Genomic DNA, 15,820 nt, shown 5'->3' with positions numbered 1-15,820 from the left:
TCAAAGTTAGGGAAGAATTCCACTTCTTCCAAAAGGATGGACCCTAACTTGTCGTTGATGAAGATCTTTCCCGTCGTAATGGGCATATGCTCGGCGTACCTCCAGGGGTTAGACTCCGAGCAGGAGGGAAGGTCCTTAACCGAGATCTTCTTCGGTTGCTTCCATCCCATCAAACGACTTGTGAGCTCCGCTGAATGCTTATTGAGCTTCTCGTCCATCAATGCCACCAATACCCGGATTGCATCTTCGGTGGCGGGTAGCAGGAGCTGCGAGGCGGCGGAGGTGGAGGGGACTGGCTCCTCGACCACTACAGGGGCTGCCGGAGGTGGTGGGGCGACCTCGCCCTCCGAATCAGTGTACTCCACCTGATCCTCTTCTTCCTCCAGATCCTCACCCATGAGGGTCCTCTCGGTGTTGTCGGACACGTCCGACATCATCTCCACCTCGTCCAGACGACACTTGCTAAGCGTGGTCTCATGTCGGGCTCAACAGTCAGTTGAATCAAGGGGATCTGATCCTGGGGAACCATAGAATCTGCGGACGCTTTTGGGAAAAGCATGGCCCTCATCTTCTCATTGGGGAGATACGGCCCGGTGGCGTTCTGGAAGCCGCGCACCCACTTGCGCAGTTTCTCTCGAGCATTGTCCCTGGCCTCCGCGGACGGAGGGTTGTCGAACGCCTCATCAAGGAGGCCTTTGCAGGTTGAGCAGGACTGTGGATCCCAATACTTCAGGTTGCCCTTTTTTGCTGTACAGGGGGTGTGGGTCCGGCACGCCTTATACCCGTAAAAGTCCGGGCGGCGAACTCCACAGAAGGAGTTCTCACACTTCAGGTTCTCCTCCTGTAAAAGAAAGTGAACATGAGAACATGGAAAAGAGAGTTATGGCTTACATTACTCTTAAAATTAAGATTCACTAATCTGTAGCATTGTGTTTTATGTGAGCTCAGGATAGGTGAGCTAGAAGGGAAGTAGGAAGACATACTGTACTTGTGAGTCCTGTCCAGCCAGTTACCGTGACCTTTTCTGCCGACAATTACTTAGGACCTGAGGTTCTAGGGGAGGGAATGGTATCCCTATGGGGGAGCCAAACTTAGGCTTCCTTATAAAGGAATTGTCTACAGAGTGGAGAGGGTCTGAAACCGTTCAGAACCTAGAGAAAGGAGGGGGAAAATAGGGTAAAACCCCCTTATATTTGGGTAGGTCCTGGCAAGAGACTGCACTGAGAAGCACAGAGTATGCTGGAAACATTGTACTGTACAACCGTACACCCCAGCCACTGTCTTTAAGGTATGAAATACCAAAGAAGATCAGTCTGGCTATACAGCTGTATAGGTCGACTGCCGGCACGGAGCCGGCAGCCAGGGGGAAGGGGTACTTGTCCATGGAAGCCGCAGTAGCGTCGCCGGCAAGCCGTAGGCCGGTCCGGCGGGGTAGATCCATCTAAGGCTACACACGGAGCAGCAGAGATGTAGGAGACACCTATAAGGGCGACCGCCGGCACGGCGGCAGGTTGCCGGCAGGGTGGTGGCCTCCGGCAGCTGGCAGGCTGTCGGCGTTGATGAACCTAGCTGGGTACATAAGAAGGAAGGTTGTCTGAGAAGTCGGCGGCGGCAGCCGGCAGGTTGTCGCCTTAGGTAATCCTCAGATAGGAACATCCTATGAAGTAGGAAAGTCACCTGGGGTGCCGGCGGCTAGCGCCGACAGGCGGAGGCAGCAGTGGACCGGCACCATGATAGAAGAGAGAAAGATAGGAGGAAGTGGGGAAGGGTAATGTCCGATACCCGACCGGCTTCCCTCCGGAAGAAGTGCTCTCATGATAGGAGGGGATATGCCTATCACCCGGCGGCAGGAAGCCGGCAGACGGCTGGATGCCTATGGTAATCAAAGGGAGGATCAGAAGACACTCAAAAAGGGGGGGAGGGTGATCTTCCGCCGGCAGGCCGGCTACCAACACTACCCTATAGTTTGACTATGAGAGGGAAGTGTAGCAGAGCGGCCAACCAAGCAGGAGAGCACAGCTTAACCTACAATTCTCTCCAAGGGGGGAATTGTACGACAGCGGACAGGGGTGTGAAGGCAAGCCGACACAAAGGGATAAAGTGGGGGTAGGGGTCTGAGGGAGCAGAAGGGGGTGTAACCCTAAAGCTCCCAAGGGGTGGGGGAATCTGTTAGATGCTATACTACCCAGGCAGGAGAGAAACGCTCTCCAACCCTAGGGTAGGTTAGCTCAGAGTAGGAACAGCACTGGTGTACTGTCCTAAACTATAATAAAACAGAATCCCCCAAAGCCTAACCTAAAACAGGAGAGCTTCTCCTAGATTAGGGAGGGCTGGGAAGACATATCACTAGGCTATAGGAGGAAGGGACGTGTCCCAACCAAGAGCAGTCTAGGGGGAAGGGCAGGGCCCCTCCACCTTCAGTCTCAGTCGATACCTAAAGGGAAATGCGTTCCCTAAGGGTGGACTGGGATGAACGATAGGTACTCTGGGGTTCTGTCCGAGGTCCCCCCCATAAACTATGGTAGGGAAGAGGGAAGAACGATCTAGCCTAACCTACCCGAAAATATTTCCGGGTAAGGGGCTAAGATATAGCAAGGCTACCCAGAGGGAGGTTACCCGAAGGTAACAGGGGAGATAAGGAAGCATACAAGGGCCCCAATGTTGGGTTAGGGGATGTGACATGGATGGACCAGGCACGGTCCCTTGTATGGTCCCTAGAAGGCGAAAGATATGTGCAACACTGAATCTTGTATGTTTAAAAATGCCTATATCTTCATTAACATAAACACTAGGAACACTTATTATATCATGCAGAAGTAAACATGAACACTAGGCTGCGGCCTAGGCTAGGCTAAAAGTCTAGTATGGGGTCGGCTAACTAAGAGCGCAGAAGAATACCATCGGCATAATATAACTACAGTAATTCCTATTAATGAAGACTAAGTAACTAATGATATTTTAATTAGTTATAAAGCCGGGAAGGCTGTTCTGGCTAACTAAATAAAGCATGCGAGGCGAACAGCGGCGTCATAAAATGGCGCCTCCGGGCAAGGCACAGCTCCACCACAAAACACAAGATTTTAGCGTAAAAAATCGTTACTTTACGGCCAGAGCTTATTTAAACAATGCAAGAACCTGCTACCCAACTTTCCAGAAGAAGAGCAAGGCAGAAGGTTGAGACATGGCGCAGGATGCACAAGATAAAAGATGATCACTGGGAACAAACAAACGATGTTGGGAGCTACCAGACGAGGAATGAGGACGGATGTAACGTCACACAGTATGGCGGACGGTTTGTTTACGTTGCGAGTACCGTAACAGTAACGAAGGAAGGGTAACTTTGGAACGGCTCCTCAGTTACCTCGCCACCTGTCCCCCACAAAGCGTAAACGCTAGGTGGGGTGCAGATAGCCATGTGGCGTGTTAATGCATGCGTCCCCTGTTGATATACGATATCCTAGAGGGAAACCTTTAGGGTACTCGCGCCAGAAGTTAGCATTCTGTGAAACCTTTAGTTTAATTCTTTGGGAATATTTATGGTAGTCATATATATCCAAAGGAAGCTACTGAAGGAACCTTCCATCAGGACGACATGGCTCGATCCCGAAAAAGATTTTACTTGACGTTTTAATTCACTATAATTGACGATTCTGAATAATGCTACATTGCATTTTTATTTCCATTGGAAACCATTATTATTATTATCATTATTATTATTACTTCAAGCTAAGCTGCAACCCTAATAGGAAAAGTAACATTAAATTAGATCTACTGTATATAAACTACTGTATAAAAAATTCCAAAAAGAGGAAGAAAAACAAGATAAAGTAGTGTGCCTGAGTGTATCCTCAAGCAAGAGAACTTTAACCCAAGGCAGTGGAAGACCATGGTACAGAGGCTATGGCACTAACCTAGACTAGAGGACAATGGTTTGATTTTTAGTATTCTAGAAGAGCTGCTTACCATAGCTAAAGGGGCTTCTCCTCCTTTCAACAAAGGTTTTTCATATAAATGACTTTCTAAGATAGTGGGTGTGTTTTGGATGTTGACGCTTGGTAGTTGAACAGAGAATACGGTTGTTTTTCTGTCTTGACTTGCTTATTTCTCAAGTACTTTGGACTTAATTTACCCAGTCTACTTCAGTTGTATTTTGTTCTATGTTCTATGATGCATCTCTCATCCCAGAAATGTAGGAGCATTCTGTTCTGTGAATCTTTCATAGTCTGACACTGTGTTTAGGTAAAATTGATTCTCAAATGGATAATTGTGCAATAAAATCTATTGTAAATTTACAGTACCTTATCTATATCAGATTCCACAATTTAGGATATAGTATGCCAGTTTGGCTAATTTTTATTTAATGGTGTCTAATTGTCTTTAATGGGTCTTAATTATTCCAATTACTTGTAAAAAACCATAGTCCTAAGACTCTTATGTTATTCCAATTTGATACTTCAACGCCCTTTGTTTACCGATGTTTTGCTGACGTATCTTTTAAATGGTTAGAATTCTGTAAATAATAAAAAAAAAATCCGAGTCATTCCTGTCTCAAGTAGGATGTGTATTGGGAATTTTAAACATCCTTAAAGGTGATATCCCATTTACTGCTTAAATTGAAGATAGGACATTTTATGTAACTTTGTGTAAATACTATACACTATTACATTACTGCGTGTATCCATTTAAAGAAACAAATACACAAAATCCTAAGATGTGATAAATAAAACGATAAGCTTAATCAACATGAAATATTGATCTTATTTTAAAAAGACAAAATCTTGTAAATAAGCTTGGTATCAATGTTATAAAATCACTTGGTTTATCCTTTTTTTCAACTGGTATCTTATCTGCCATAAATTTCTGTGGATTATTTTTTTCTTTTTATTTGGCTTCATCTCACATTCTTTCGCAACTGCCAAGTTTTTCTCCGGCTGGATCTCGAGGCTGAATGGTCTTCGTGGTCCTAGCACCAGTCATAGGACCTAAATCCATGAAATAGTGGTCCCACTTTCATGAGAAGGGGCGTGTGGCCAGATTTAGAGAATCGGTGGAACTTCAGCAAATGATTTTTTGCTAAATTGACTGACGTATTATATATGTCAGTTAGTTCAGACCCTCTTCAAACTTTATATATGGCAGATCTACATTTATGTTGTTAATGATCACAAGATACTTTGTATTCTTTATTCATTACCTCTTATATAGTTGAATTATTTCCTCATCCTTTCCTAAATGGGCTACTTTTCCTTCCTTGAGTCCTTTGGTTTATAGCTTCCTTGTTTTCTAACTATGGTTTTAACTTAGATGATGATAAATGATCTTAATAATAAATGTTATTGTTTGTCAAAATGTTCTATAGTTTGTTTGTAGCCAGTGCAAGTAGACATTACCTCCGAATACAGCCTTACACAGAATAGAATGCTGTAAGTTGGAAGAAATGAATAATGGAGAAGTGAAGAGCAAATTAATGCAAGTGAATTAACAAGGTCTTCCAATTTCAAGCAAGTGAAATGAGAAACCCCCAGCCGGTCAAGCCTGAATCCCATAATCTATTCCATTGTTATTCGCACCTCTTTGATTGGTTTGAGAGGGGGTTGTGGTGGTCTATTAGTAACATCCTTACCTGGCAATCGCCAGACTGGGGTTCAAGCGTGGCCCCAGTTCAAATCACACTCAAACTCATTAGTTTCTTTAGTGGCCGAAACCTCACCATCATTGTGAGCTGAGGATGGGGGGTTGGTCTGAGGAAGCTTATAGCTCTAGCTGCTGAGTCATCAGCAGCCATTGTCTGGCCCTTCCTGGGACTACCTTGGGTGGAGAGGCTTGGGTGCTGATCATATGTATACTGTATATGGTCAGTCTTTAGGGCATTGTCCTGCTTGCTAGGGCAATGTTACTGTACTTTGCCTCTGCCAATAAGCAGTGGGCTTTAAACATTTAAAAACTAAACTTTTTGCACCTGTAGAGATTAGGGTTCCCTGTTGCATTGGAGTAGAAAAGCAGCCCTTAAACTAAGTAAAGTACCTCGCTTCCCCCGTCTCTGCTGCTGTCATGAAGTGACCTTAAAACTACCAGAATTTCGATTAATTCTCTCTCTCTCTCTCTCTCTCTCTCTCTCTCTCTCTCTCTCTCTCTCTCTCTCTCTCTCTCTCTCTCTCTCGCAGTATCGAATAACGAAGGATGTAGTCGATTTTATTGATTCCCTTTACAGCAAACCACCAATGTTTCGGGGATGGGTGAAGTAAGCTAAGAAGGCCTTTTTTATATATTTCCAATGGGAAAAATAGTTGTTTTACTAGTTTGGTTATGGAATATACACCCACGCTGCACTTGTATTGATGCCTCCTGTAGTAAACACATGGAAAAACAGACATGCACGTGCCCAGTCGGCACTCCCTACACACATTATATATATATATATATATATATATATATATATATATATATATATATATATATATATATATATATAAAACAACAAATGCAGCCATATCTAGTCCGTTGTAGGACAAAGGTCTCAGACATGTCCTTATTCATGTTTGGGTTTGGCCAATTATCATCACAATGCTGGCCACTGCGGATTGGTGATGGTGGGAGACTTTAGTCTGATTGCTCACAGCAAACCAACCTAGTATGACTAGTAGCCTACAGCCTTGCTGATCATGGTAATACATAAACCTTTTCACTACATTAGAATATATATATATATATATATATATATATATATATATATATATATATATATATATATATATATAATATATGTATATATAAACAAATGCAGCCATTTATAGTCCACTGCGAGGACAAAAGCCTAAGACGTGTCCTTATCCTTGTTTAGGATTTGGCCAGATTTCACCAGATTGATAGTGGGAGACTTCAGTCCGATCGCTTACAGCAAACCAACCTAGTATGGATGGGCCTAATACAACTTTCCTGATCATGACAATATACAAAACCTTGCACTACGTTTGACATACACACACAGGTGTGTGTGTGTGTGTGTATATATATATATATATATATATATATATATATATATATATATATATATATATATATATATATATATACACATATATATATGTATATATATATATATATATATATATATATATATATATATATATATATATATAAATATATATATATATATATATATATATATATATATATATATATATATATATATACAGTGTATATATATAATATATATACAGTATATATATATATATATATATATATATATATATATATATATATATATATATATATATATATATACAGTATATATATATATATATATATATATATATATATATATATATATATATATATTATATCTTGTGTGTGTTGCATAACTAACATATAATGAAAGAAAGGTTACATCACAATACTGCCCAAGTTCAGCAAATGAATTACGCGGCAAACACCGATGAAAAAAAAATGCATTTTATTTGGTAAAATGGTAATTTGTTGGTCGATACTTTTTGTGTTTATTAATAGTATTCAATTGTAAGCAATGAAATTTTCTCCCAAAGCAGCAACTCTTTATTCTAGTCTAAATCATATCACTGATACCATTTATATTTGGAAAAAAAAAAAAAAAAAACCGCATGCTCTCCATGCAAGATTTTAGATAAAATCTTTACATTCCATAAGTCGACGATTATTTGTGAAAGTTGATGTTTAGATCTTTTTGCTCATTTTAGACTCAAGTGACTTGATATAGTAAAATAGGGTAATCATAGCACTCGTAGGTTGATTTTTTCCGGTAATTAACGTTAATGAGCAGTCTATTCTCAACCCTGTTACTTTGGTTCTCAGTAAAAAGAAACAAAAAGTTAAAATAGAGTAGTGAAAAAACTCTGGCACACAACAAATTATTATACATCATATACACTTCTATGGTAATAGGAACTTCGGTAGATTTAGCATTGTTTTGCGGTAAATCAGACTTCCCTCTTAGAAACTCTGAGACCCGGTCACTCGAGAGCAATTGTTTTAACTTCATCCTGGGTGCTGAGCTGAAGTTGTTTGTTCATGATCACTAGTTAGAGTCAGCAATCAGCAAATACTTTATCCGTTGAGACCGACTCACTTGGACTCGCTGTAGCCGTCACTGCAGGCTGCAGCAATTGCAGCGCAACCAGATCAGTCGGACTCAGCGTGGTCAGACGCTCACAGTCTCGCAGCTCGCGGCGATTACAAGCGAGCTCTCAGCTCAGTGACTCAGTCTCACTGTCTCAGTTTGTCAGTTCTCATGTTTAACTTGTGAGAGGTGGAGTGTTCCGCTCGTGTCAATTATTGTTACCCACTGGTAGAGTAAGTGTTTATCTTGGCTGTATTTTGAAACGGATAGAGTAAGTGTTTATCTTGGCCTGTATTTTGAAATAGGTAAAGTAAGTGTTTATCTTGGCCTGGAATTTGGATATAATTTCATTATTACTTTTACTTAAGTTACAACCATAGTTGGAAAATAAAGGTGCTATAATCCCAAGGGCTCCAACAAGAAAAATATCCCTGTGGGGAAAGGAAACGGATAGAATAGGGTGCCCGAGTGTACCCTCAAGCAAGATAACTAACCCAAGACTGGAAAAGCAGGTACAGAGGATATGGCACTACCCAATGCTAGGAAACAACTGTTTTATTTTGGAGTGTCCTCCTTACCCAAAACAAATAGCCTCTTCTATCATTACCAAGTGTTAAGTAGCCACTGAACAATTACAGTGCAGTAGTTAACCTCTTCTGCGAAGAATTGTTTGGTTATATTAAGTGTTGCCAGGTGTATGTGTAAAGAATGTGCCAAACTATTGAGCTCTAACTAGAGAGGGATCTAATACAGTACTTTCCAACTCATCAAAGGCCCCGATAACTTTAGCAGTAGTATCTCCACGGGTGGCTGGTTCTTTGGCAGTCTATATATAATTTTTAAGGTAATAGTATACAACAACACCCTCTCCATTTACTCCAAAATAATGCAATCCTGCAGTTTTCATCTTCTTGAACAGTAATTAGGTGGTTATTTAAATTCTGGGAAAGCAATAATTAGCAAGATATGTTGGGGAAAGGGTTATAAAAAGAAAATAACTGTTTCCTCACCAAACGACTTGGAACTGACATGTCAACAAAGTCAACGAAACAGGATTCGTGATGCCAGCGTACATAAACAGAAGTTCGTGATGCCAGCGTACATTTGATATACTGTATATTCAAAATATACTCAATAAAAAAAAATGAGCGATTACTCAAAAGTGTCACTATTTGTAAATTGCGTATTTTATGGACACTTTTGAGTAATTAATCCATTTTTAACTAAGCATATTTTGAGAATACAGTATATCAAATGTACGCTGGCATCACGAATCCTGTTTGGTTGACTGTGTTGACATGTCAGTTCAGAGTCGTTTAGTGAGGAAACCGAGTTATTTTCTTTTTATAACCCCTTCCCTAACATATCTTGCTAATTATTGCTTTCCCAGATTTTAAATAACCACCTAATTACTGTGCAAGAAGATGAAAACTGCAGGATTGCATTATTTTGGAGTAAATGGAGAGCGTGGTGTTGTATACTATTACCATTTTTTTTAAAATCATTTGAATTCCAGGCCGTGTAAATATTGACGCTGATGAGGTAATCAGTATAGAAAGGGTTTCGTGTAGTTGAATTCAAAGGTCTTTAACTCATACTGGTTGAAACTCCACTTGGTAAGGGTAGAAGAGATTTCTTAACCATGGTAAGCAGCTCATCTAGGAGAAGGACACTTCAAAATCAAACCATTGTTCTCTAGTCTTGGGTAGTGCCATAGCCTCTGCACCATGGTCTTCCACTGTCTAGAGCTCTCTTGCGTGAGGATACACTCTGGCCCACTATTTTGTCTCGATATTTCCTTTCCTACTTGGACTGTTTTCAGTGGAGGTCTAGGGCTTATAGCATCCTGCTTTTCTACTAGGGTTGTAGCTTTGCTGATATTAATCTTCGTCATCAAATGGGTATAAATCCATTTTGTTCATAGCATGAACATCACAATAATTGACGCTTCAAAATAAATATGAGATGCTGATTTAAGTACAATTATGAACCATATTACACATGTCAAGTGATAATTGCCAGATATCTTAAATGTAATATCACCACCGGACTGTCATGTTTGTTGTTTCGGGCTTTCTTTTCCCATTGTAGTCTTAGTTGATTTTGGGGTTGAAATTGGGCAATACGTTTACGAAATGAGCTGGTATTATTGTAAAATTTAAATAAAAAATTTGGAAAATATAGACATTTATGAGGTTTTGAAGTAAAGGGTTAACAATCTGTAAACGACTCGTAGATTAATGATTTGAGTGTCTTATTAACTCTTCTTATAGTTTATGACCCCGAAATAGAGATAGCGATGCTAAAGATAGTTGAAATTGTTCATCTTCATTGACTTCTTAACAAGAATCAGCACTGTACTGTCGGAGACAAGGCAAAATAGTTCCGTAAACTGTTTGCGTAAACATTTTATGAATGTTTACAAAACATTTGAAGTTTTTCTTTGAAATAACAGTACCTTTTCCCGCTTTTCCAACTAGGGTCGTAGCTTAGCTTGTAATAATAAGTGGTAGTTATCGATCACACCGATGAAAGGAACCAAGTTTAGATACAGCTTTTTCATATACTTCACTTGCAAAGAGGATGGTAATGTATGAGAGGGTCGGGCGGGTAATATCCTGCTCTCGGGACGATACCCTCCTTCCCAAAGCTGGGATCATTGTTCGAGACCTGCTCAACCTTGATAGTTTTTAGCTGTGTCTGCAACCTTGCCATTATAAGTGGTTATGGGAAGCCTATAAGTCTACCTTGCTGAGTCATTGCCTGGCCCTCCCTGTTCCTAGCTTGGACGAAGAGGGGGTTTTGGCACTAATTTGTGTGTGCCTTCAGTCTCTAGGGCATTGTCCTATCCCTTGCCTTTGCCATTCATGAGCGACCTTTAAACCTCGTGCAATTGTAGATTGAGACACATTGTGTTTAATGTAGTAACTTTAAAATAAGAGATGATGATAATTTTGCTCTATAATACAGCAAATGAAATTCCGATAACAAGTCTGATTGCATTGTCCTTATCTATCTCTCTCTCTCTCTCTCTCTCTCTCTCTCTCTCTCTCTCTCTCTCTCTCTCTCTCTCTCCTTATGTAAGTGTAATAAAAGAAGCGTTTATGTATAGTAATTCAGCTTTTAGTTCTATGCATATCTGAAGTTTCACATGTTTTTATGGTTAAACCAAGTTGTCATTAACCCCGGTATGGCCAAACCTGCGTTTAGCTGACGCATTTGCCGGCGTAGTTTTTTCCTTCCCGAACTGTAATGCAGTTTGGGGCGGGGCTTCGTGATCCGGGAGATCAGATAACTGATTTGACGGGTAACTGCTCTATTGAAGTTGTGATCAGTAACTGCAGTCATGATGAACCAAACTGTTTATAGACTGATTTTATATTGATAATAATAAAATTATCTAATTAGAATACACAAAATCTCATCAATAATAGTTTTTCTGGTTTTACAATAAGAGCCTAGGTATGTCTGATCCCTTGAAAAATAGATAAATATTTACTATAGACAGACAAATGCAGATATTTCAATTGAAAACTTCGAAAGATGAGAAGGGTAGGATACTCACTAAAGAATATAATTTTTTTTTCATCCATCATTTCCTGCATATACCATTTACAGCAGAAGAAATATCCTTTTCCGTAGAGTATAGTTTTCTGTATGCAGACTTGGTGTCTGGTAATGCTTCTATTTTTTCTAAGTGACCAATTAGTTGTTCAAGAATTACGTATTCTCGCACTTTTGAAATAAAGGATAGATTCGAAATAAGTCTATACGAGTTTAATTCCTGATAATCTAGAGCACTTTTCAGAATCGTATCTCTAGCCATTTTGTCAGATTTGGGAAATTCACTCTAATCGATGCTTGTATTTGCTATTCTCGTGATTATGTCAGCTGGACTATAAAAGTTTCTTTTTCCTGTTATTTCAGATATTTCTTAAAATATTTTATTTTTCCTTGTTTCCTTTCCTCACTGGGCTATTTTCCCTGTTGGAGCCCCTGGGCTTATAGCATCCTGCTTTTCCAACTAGGGTCGTAGCTTAGGAAGTAATAATAATAATAATAATAATATAAATAATAATAATAATAATATTGGCATTGGATCGATTTTCTTCGCTCTCTTGATACTACTGGTGATATGTTATATAATTGAATCTCGTTAATTTTGTGTAGCCTATCGTGTGTAGCACTAATCTGTTGTTGAATATTTGCAAAGGACCTAGAGATATTTTCCATTTTGTTTCTAAAGAATACTAGAGAACGGTTTGATTTTGGAATGTCCCTCTCCTAGAAGAGCTGCTTACCAAAGCTAAAGTCTCTTCTACCCTTGCCAAGAGGAAAGTAACTATTGAACAATTACAGCGCAGTCGTTAACCCCTTGAGCTGAGAAAAATATTTTTTGGTAATTTCAGCGTTGCCAGGTGTATGAGGACAGGAGAATGTGGGAAGAATGGGCCAGACTATTCGGTGTATGTGTAGGCAAAGTAAAGATGAGCCGTAATGAGATATTGGGATCCAATGTCGTACTGCTTGGCCAATCAAAGGATCCAATAACTCTTTAGCGATAGTATCTTAACGGGTGGCTGGTGTCCTGGCCAACCTACTACCTGCATTCATAAGGAACTGAATAATGACAATAATAATAATCAATTTTGGTTTACTATGAATGCAGTTACTGATCACAACTTCTTCCACTGTCTTGGGTTAGAGATCTCAATGCTTGAGGGTACACTCGGGCACACTAAGCTATCGTGTTTCTCTTCCTCTTGATATTTTGAAGTTTTATAGTTTATATATGAAAGGTTAATTTTAATGTTTTTGTTCTTAAACTTTCCTTGTAGCTTATTTCCTTCCGTCACTGGGCTATTTTCCTTGTTGGAGCCCTTGGGCTTATAGCATCCTGCTGTTCCAACTAGGGTTGTAGCTTAGCAAATAATAATAATAATAATACGGTAATAATGATGATAATAAAAATGAAGCAGTTGCCCGTCAAATCTGTTTTCTGTTCTACCGGATATATCGATGCCCCGCCCCTTACTGCACCATGTTAGGAGGAAAAATGTTGCTGCCGGCCCTGCTTGGGAATGTCGTCGGACGTCCACAATGCACAGCCTAGTTGCTCAAAAGGAGCGTTTGCCGTTGCCTGGCAATACCATTAAGAAATTACTTTGTTGCAGTATAATTAAATTGTGAAAATAAAAAAATGACATGGTGCCTAAAAAAACTGGCTCAAATAAATGTTTCTTGAACCCACGAAGACGAATAAGTGAATGAAACTCCATAGCCCAAATCTGAAACATATACCAATGTGAATCAGGATGTTTTGTGCATATTAAAGGTTGAATATAAACGTTATTTCCGCATCCTTACCTGTCAGACATTTATGAGTGTTAAATGGTAAACCGTCCCAATACGACTTTAGACAAAGCTTTAGATATGATTTGAACCGCTTATATACCTCTTATTATGCGCAGGTATTTTTTTTTTCTTTTACTTATTTAGGTTTTTTGTTGTTGTTGAGGGAGTCATTATAATGATAGGTCTATTTGCAGTATCTTTTAGGATTATTATCAATAAATGAGACTTTCTACTATAATTATACTTTAATATCTTTCCTGAATAAATAAATATGTAATATTTAATGTTATCCCAAGTAAAGACTAAACATTTCGTAGATAAAAGCAAAATCCATTTGCTGAATTCTTACGTTAGAATTATACTTTCTGAAGAAAGTTTGTTTTAAATACATAGTATCCTTTGTTGATTACCTTCCCTTTATGCAACCTCACCATCCACGTGAGCAAGGAATGGGGGTGTTTGAGGGACCCTATAGGTCTATTGATTTTGTCTCAGCGGCCATTGCCTGATCCTCCCAGTTCGTAGGGGTTTGGTCGCTGATCATATGTATAGGGCATTGCCAGATCCCTTACCTTTATCATTCATAAGTGATCTATAAGACTTGAATATGTAATGAAGAACTGTAACCCCGTCAATTAATAGGAAAATGGCTCTCTTACGTCACCCATTCCGGTGTTATGACTAACGGTCATGCGGCGTCTTCGGAAAATTCTTGTGGGACGAGTTACTACATTTTGAGTGAAATTTGAAATGACCCCCCCCCCTCTCTCTCTCTCTCTCTCTCTCTCTCTCTCTCTCTCTCTCTCTCTCTCTCTCTCTCTCTCTCTCTCTCTCTCTGTGGGTGTGTAAACTATGCACAGTATATACAAGTACTGTGTATAATCTATATGTATATATACATTTATATTTGCTTTATATACATATGTATGATTTATATATATATATATATATATATATATATATATATATATATATATATGTATATATATATATATATATATATATATATATATATATATATATGTGTGTGTGTATATATAATATATATATATATATATATATATATATATATATATATATATATATATATATATATATATGAGATTATATATACTCATACAAATTATTATTATTATAATTATTGAAATTATCTATTATTATTATTATTATTACTAGCCAAGCTACAACCCTAGTAGGAAAACCAAGATTCTATAAGTCCAAGGGGCACAACAGGGAAAATGGCCCAGTGAGGAAAGGAAATAAGGAAATAAATAAGTGATGAGAACAAATTAACGACGTCAAAACAGATGTCATATATAAACTATAGAGAGACTTATGTCAGCCTGTTCAACATAAAAACATTTACTGCAACTTTGAACTTTTGAAGTTCTACCGATTCAACTACCCGATTAGGAAGGTAATTCCACAACTATTCCTACCTTATAACCTCGTTCTATTCCCAACTAACATTATCCTTCCCGACCCAGTGCTATGTCTCTTTGTTAGTAGAGTGCTACCTTAAGATGCAGGTAAGCTGTGAGATATTGTTGAATGTATCTGGTATGGACCACGTGTTGGTTTCTAAGCTGTTATCCTATGTTATAAGTTGATGCTAGAGTTCTAATTATTCAATATTCGATCATTGTTAGGGTATTAGCAGCAGGCTAATTATCCTAACTTATTCAGGATCTTAGGGTTGTTGTTGCCCGATTGGTAACGTCTCTGCCTGGTGTTTGCCAGTCGGGGGTTCGAGTCCCGCTCAGTCTCATTAGTGCCATTAGTGTCTGCAACCCTACCATCCTTGTGAGCTAAGGTTGGGGGGTTTGGGGAGCCTATAGGTCTGTCTGTTGAGTCATCAACTGCCATTGCCTGGCCCTTCCTGGTACTAGCTTGGGTGGAGAGGGAGCTTGGGCACTGATCATATGTATATATGGTCAGTCTCTAGGGCATTGTCCTGCTTGATAGGACAATGTCACTGTCCCTTGCCTCTCCCATTCATGAGTGGCCTTTAAACCTTTAAACATTTAAACCTATATGTAGTCTTGCCTTGTTTATTACTTATCTTAAGGACTAAGATAAATTTCTTATTCCTGATCTAGATATTAATCTCTGGCATCATCATTCAATTAGTTCATTATGCATGTTGCATAAGATTTTTCATAATTCTGATCATCCTCTACATTCAGATCTTCCCGGACAGTTCCATCCTGTTCGCAATACTAGGCATGCAGTTAATTCTAATAGTCAGGCCTTCTCCATCAGCTCAATAATACACAGTACTCTAGAAGTTTTATTTCAGCGGTTACCAAGTTGTGAATTGATCTCCTAATCGGGTAGTTGAATCAGAACTTCAAAAGTTCAAACTTACAGCAA

At 39.2% G+C, this 15,820-nt stretch overlaps 1 protein-coding gene across 1 annotated transcript in view; it reads left to right on the top strand.

Moving 5' to 3' along the window:
* Positions 1–8,025: 8,025 nt before the first annotated feature.
* The window catches only part of LOC137620255 (uncharacterized), an 88,233-nt gene continuing 80,438 nt past the window's right edge, over positions 8,026–15,820 (top strand). Inside the window, 1 exon segment of the mRNA XM_068350497.1 lies at positions 8,026–8,325. The gene's annotated coding sequence lies outside the window, so the exon portion shown is untranslated.

This window comes from Palaemon carinicauda, chromosome 26, assembly GCF_036898095.1.
Source record: "Palaemon carinicauda isolate YSFRI2023 chromosome 26, ASM3689809v2, whole genome shotgun sequence".
NCBI lineage: Eukaryota > Metazoa > Arthropoda > Malacostraca > Decapoda > Palaemonidae > Palaemon > Palaemon carinicauda.
This window is presented reverse-complemented; position numbering and strand designations above follow the sequence as displayed.